We start from the raw sequence: 5,326 nt of genomic DNA on the forward strand, positions 1-5,326 counted from the left end.
TCAAGTATAGTCATTTTTTGCTCTAATGGACCTATGTGTCCCTAAAAAATCATCTTCTATGCAAAATAGCACAATAAAAAACTGGAGGGATTATGGGAAAACATAGGGTTGGAGCTTAACATCCGAAACCTTTTTTGGTGATACATCAAAAACGAAAGGGCACAGTTTCACATGTGTTAAATGTTTGAAATACATATGGTACTGTGCCCTGCAAAGAACTAGGAGTTTGCTAAGTGGGCTCTGGAAGGGTTGCACTGTGTGATTAATCGCGAGTCAATGAAAGGAGACTTACCTAAGTGGCGAGGCTGGTGTGGAGGTGGGAGTGGTTCGGTGCGGGCGATGAGCCACACCACAGTGAGGCAAACTTCTGGAGCCTTACATCCTGAGGCATGTTTTCCTGCCTTTAAGATGAATGCCCTTCAAGCCATCCATTTATAATAGGTCCCTGTTTCATCAGAACTGAAAGTTTGATAAAGTATATATGCTTCTTCTTTAATTAACGTCTATATTTCCTAGAAATTCTTTTTTGGGCTTGAAATTGTTAGCAGTGTTTGAAATCATGAAGCCAGCGACTACTAGCATCAAAAGGAGCTAATTCTATAGGATTTAGCAATTTTCACTTGAAGTCTTTATATACGGATAGTGCTTTCCTTTTTACACAGACTGTTTGGCATTTTGAACCAGGCTTCGGATGTTGCATGCGTGTGTGTTTTGGTTTTTGTCGTGTGTGTGTGTGTGTGTGTGTGTGTGTAGAAGAGTTCACAGATACAAAAGAACGACAACATGTAGTATTGCGGAATAAGACACATGGTGACCCAGGGTGGCTGGTAGATGTCTGAGGTGTGTGCTTGCGTATTCTTATGCAGCTCCGTTCAGCTGGGTGCAGTTTTGTGTTTCTAAGGGAAAAAACTGAGCAGGAACAAATGCAAAATTCATGGTATTGTCCAACTGTTCCCTAATATATCAATTGCACTGAAACAAATGTCCAATTCCAGAGCAAGTATTATGGGAGAACTAGCTGTACTAATTCTAATATAGGAGAATTTAAAAAATACTAGAAAAGTCAATTGTATAGAAAGCAAGAGAGGATTTGGAGTCCCAGTGTAAGCTTGATGTAAAAGAAGGGTGTTCGTGGCTTAAGCCAAATGTAGTTAAAGCAGGACTTCACTTCATGGAGAGGAAAATGAGTGAGAAATCCGTGCGAGACCTCATATGGGGGAAGAGTTTCAGTAACTTCCAATCTCTAACCGACTCTAGGACCGAGTCCCGGGCAGCCGAGAAAACACCCCTTCCAATGGGCTCGCCCATGGCCTTCTGGCCCCAGCAGGGCTGAGGAGTAAGGATTGCTTAGTAATTGCTTGCCCTGTGCAGAGCTTTACCTTGACCCTAACCGGGCGCATTAGCACGGGCCCAGAGGCCCAGCACCTAAATGAAATGTAGCTCAACTCTCAAGGAGCCCGTGTCTCAGCAAATAAGAACCACATATAAAAATGAAGACTTGGTCCCATATGTCTTTAAACCCATGACGGTTACTGCTGATATGATACTGCAGGGGAAAATGACTTAGATTTTTGTTGGGTAGATGGATTTTTGGGGTCTCTCTGTGCAATTTTCTTTAACATAGTGGGGTCTTTGTCACTGTAATGAAAACTGCCTTCAGCTGGAAGGAATAAAAAGAGGAAGAGAGAGAAACAATAGCAGCCCAGAAGCAGAATTTTCCAAATAAATTAAACACTTTTGAGACACGGGATTTATATTAGAAACACTGATAAAACCTTATCCTTGAAGGTGTGAAGATTGAGGCTCTTAAGATGAATGTAAATAGCAGTATTACCACTGCAGGCATCAGTGGGGATCTTTGAGAGTACGGAAAGACAGGTACGAAAGGAGGGGTGCCACAAAAAAGGGTCCCAGCCAATAAAGAGTGTTTGCAAAATCTTGGGGAAATTTGTGCAGCTTTGAATAATAACACCTTTCACTCTTGCTTCTTCACCAATATTATATAAAATAAAGCAAAGAGAAAATAACAAATGGGTAGCTTCTTGTGTGCTTCATTGATGTGAACAAATGCAGATTTTTCAGTATGTCTTCTAGTGTGTGTGTGCATGTGTGCGTGCTTGCGTGCGTGCGTGTGTGTGTGTGTGTGTGTGTGTGTGTGTGTACAGAATTCTGTGCCTTAGTTAAGCCCAGGACCCAAATCAGGATGTTTACACCTATTCTTAGCCGATTATAGATGTGACCTTAGATGCAATTTCCTACTTACAAGTATAAAAAATGCTCGCCTCTGAGTTTTATGGGTCAAGTTTGATGAGTTGATGCATATGAAAATATTTTTCAAGTAATAATCTGCTGATCGAAGATTATTGTTAATGGGATATGGAAGGAGAGAAAATTGTCAAAAAGGAGGAGGATTGCTTTAGTTCCTCCAGCTCCCAGGGGAAATGTGTGTTTTGCTAGTGGGGGAGCCAGGGCAGCTGGGTGTGTGAAAAACAGAGAAAGAGAGTGTGCACATGTTCAAGTGTTTGTAAATGCAAGAGGGACAGCCCTTTATTAGGCAATAGATATGCTGAGTTTCAGGTTTACATTACCAGGAGACTTGGAAAAGTTGAAACTCAGCCTAACTAGGGCTGCCAATGGCCTCTAATGAAAATTTCCATTTGGAGAGACTAGATGTTGACTTGGCATGGCACCAAACAAGCAGCCTGCTGCAAAATTTTACACCAATTGTATTTCTCCTAATTAAACCCTGTCTGACCTCAGCATTAAGAAACAATTTGTTTCAGGATATAACCAGCACACATAAGCAATTACATTCTGTTTGCCCCATTAGCATTATTTGGCTCCTTTGCTATCCAGGGCTGCTACTGCAGCAAATGCTGCCCTTGAGCCAGAACTATAAAAAGCCTGGAGTGTTCAGAGGCTTTTTCCCCCATACCAAGAACTAAGAATATCATCCTATTTGAGCCAAGCCAAAGATTCTGGGAACAGTGTGCTTCTGTGTTTATTATGAGGGAATATATATATATATATATATATATATATATATATGAATATTTCTTATGATTTAAAAAAGACTCTACTTATAAAAAACCTGAGGAAGCTATAATAATCTAAGTTTATAATAATCTAAGCTTCTCCGGTATGCTATTTTTCATTTTCCCATTCAGCTATGACCCTTGTGCTTTTACTTTTTCATAGCTGTCAGACTTGGTACATTTTTTAATTTTAACCACCCCACCCCCGGCCCCAAAGGCATCCTGCACAGCTTTCAGTGGGGTTGGGGCAAATGTTCCTTTATAAAAGAAGCATCATATCCATGTAAAAATGACATGAAACAGAGAAACACTTTCAAACTCAAAAACTCTCAGCAGACCCACTTATAAAGTTCATTTCAGTGGTGGGAGCTCTGGGCCCGCATCAAGGAGGTGGTCTGGTCCTCTTGGTCCTGCCACTTTCACCTGCTGGATCTCAAGCTCATCACCTGCCTATCTGAGTCTCCATTTTTTCTTTTGCAAAATGGGACAGGAGATACCTGAGATATTCCTTCTGTAAAGCTATTATAAAGATTAGGTGACTCATAGGTAGTGTTTCTTTTTGATCTTTAAAAGCTGCAGAGCGTTGGATGGATATGAGAATATTCTTTTCCTAACTTCCTTCTGCGTCTTTGAGCTGTAGGCTTCTGTTCTTCTGCCATCTTGATCTGGGAGCTGTGATGAGAAAAACACGGAGGTGGAGAATATTCCCTAGAGGAAGCAGAGAGATGGAGAGGAAGAAAGAATACCAGATCATCTGCTGGACTAAGCAAATGAAGTAGGTGTCTGTCCTCAGCATTTGGCTAATTTTACCTTTCAAACCTTGAAAAGAGATTTCTCATTGGTTTTCCTACCTGTAAAATGGGAATAAAGCCATCTCCCCTCTTCTTCTTTCATGGAGATACTCTGGGAATAGGTGACTTGCCAGCTAAGAGTGTTAGGAGTCTCGGAACGCAGGTGGTAAGGAATGGAGCCGGGTTTGCTTCCGTGCTCTGCACCGAGGTGTGTCAGCGCGGCTCCGAGACACTCTTCAGAGCAGAGCTTCTCTCTGTGAATCAAGAGCACCTTCTGTTGGCAACTAAGTCTCATGAGCCTTAATAGTAGAGGTACATTTCAGTGTCGAAACAAGCTTACAGGAGACTGAGAACAGAGAAAAGGTGCTTATTGATTAGAATAAACCATAAGTTGAAATACCTCCCTTTCCTCCTGTCACAATTAAAGCTCGTTGTTGTAATGCTGCCTCACGGCAGTGGCTGGAAAGCCTAACAGATCAAGTCCTATTCTGAGTCCTGAGGTCTAGAATGTAGCATGTTACCAGGAGACAAGAACTATACTTTCCAATGGAACGCTTTGACAGGAATCCCTTCTCAGACATTCACAAGCCATGTGGCTTGGACAAGTCCTTTAACGTCACCTGGTACCAGCCTGACTACCTCTTGATTTCCAGGTCAGCATCTGCACTTGGTGTTTCTCTACGAATTTCTCCCACGTCAAAGGCGCTGACATACCTGTTGTATTAACCAGTTGGTGGGTCAGAGATTCTAAGATTATGAAAATGAAGATCCCCAGACTCCCTTGGAGGTGATATAGCTGGCAAGAGGCCCAGGAATCTGCATTCTTGAGAAGCCACCCCCCCACCCCCCACCCCAGGGAATTAGATGCACTTGGGCTGAGATGAAAATAAAGCTGATTAACATAACTGGCCCCAGAATAGTGTCTGATACAAAGAAGGCATTCAGTAATCTTTGTGGAATTAATGTAAAATGGTGGCCTAGCCTATCCATAGCAGAAAAGACTGCCTTGCCCAGGGAGACGTATAAAAGCTTAGTGGTTGGGATAATTCTTTATCTAAATACAAAGGTCTCAGTTTCCTCTTAGGAAGAGAGGAGGGAAGACATCTACTAAGAAGCAGGGTAGAAAGCCCTGGGATTTTAAAGGAAACCAATGACACAAGACCCTTGTGGCTGGCTTAGGATGAACCACCTCTCTTTTGGAGACGCATCCTCTGTTCTCTCTGTTCCTTTACAGGCTCTTGATTTTTACCTAATTCAAAGCTCTGATGCTGGGTATATGCTCTATCCTGCTCTTGGCATCTCTAACATAGCTGTTCTTCCTTTCTCCCCTCATCCCTACAATTCTCTGCCGGTCTATTGCCTCTTCTAACATTTCACTGATATTGATCCGGTTTCCCCACATGATACTTAATGGCTCGGGACTTCACGAGTTCTTTGTACGGGGTTGCTGGTAAAACAAAGGACACCCAGTTCCATTTGAATTCCAGATAAACCACACAT

At 42.3% G+C, this 5,326-nt stretch overlaps 1 long non-coding RNA gene across 1 annotated transcript; it reads right to left on the reverse strand.

Annotated features, from left to right (window-relative positions):
- Positions 1 to 244: 244 nt before the first annotated feature.
- Positions 245 to 4,296, reverse strand: LOC116587702. The gene is made up of 4 exons (XR_004284586.1): positions 4,227 to 4,296; positions 3,887 to 4,080; positions 3,533 to 3,743; positions 245 to 401 (listed from the first exon to the last, which is right to left on the reverse strand). It is a non-coding gene; the product is annotated as an uncharacterized LOC116587702 (long non-coding RNA).
- Positions 4,297 to 5,326: the final 1,030 nt, after the last annotated feature.

The sequence above is a fragment of the Mustela erminea genome, chromosome 4 (assembly GCF_009829155.1).
Source record: "Mustela erminea isolate mMusErm1 chromosome 4, mMusErm1.Pri, whole genome shotgun sequence".
In the NCBI taxonomy this organism is placed as follows: Eukaryota; Metazoa; Chordata; class Mammalia; order Carnivora; family Mustelidae; genus Mustela; species Mustela erminea.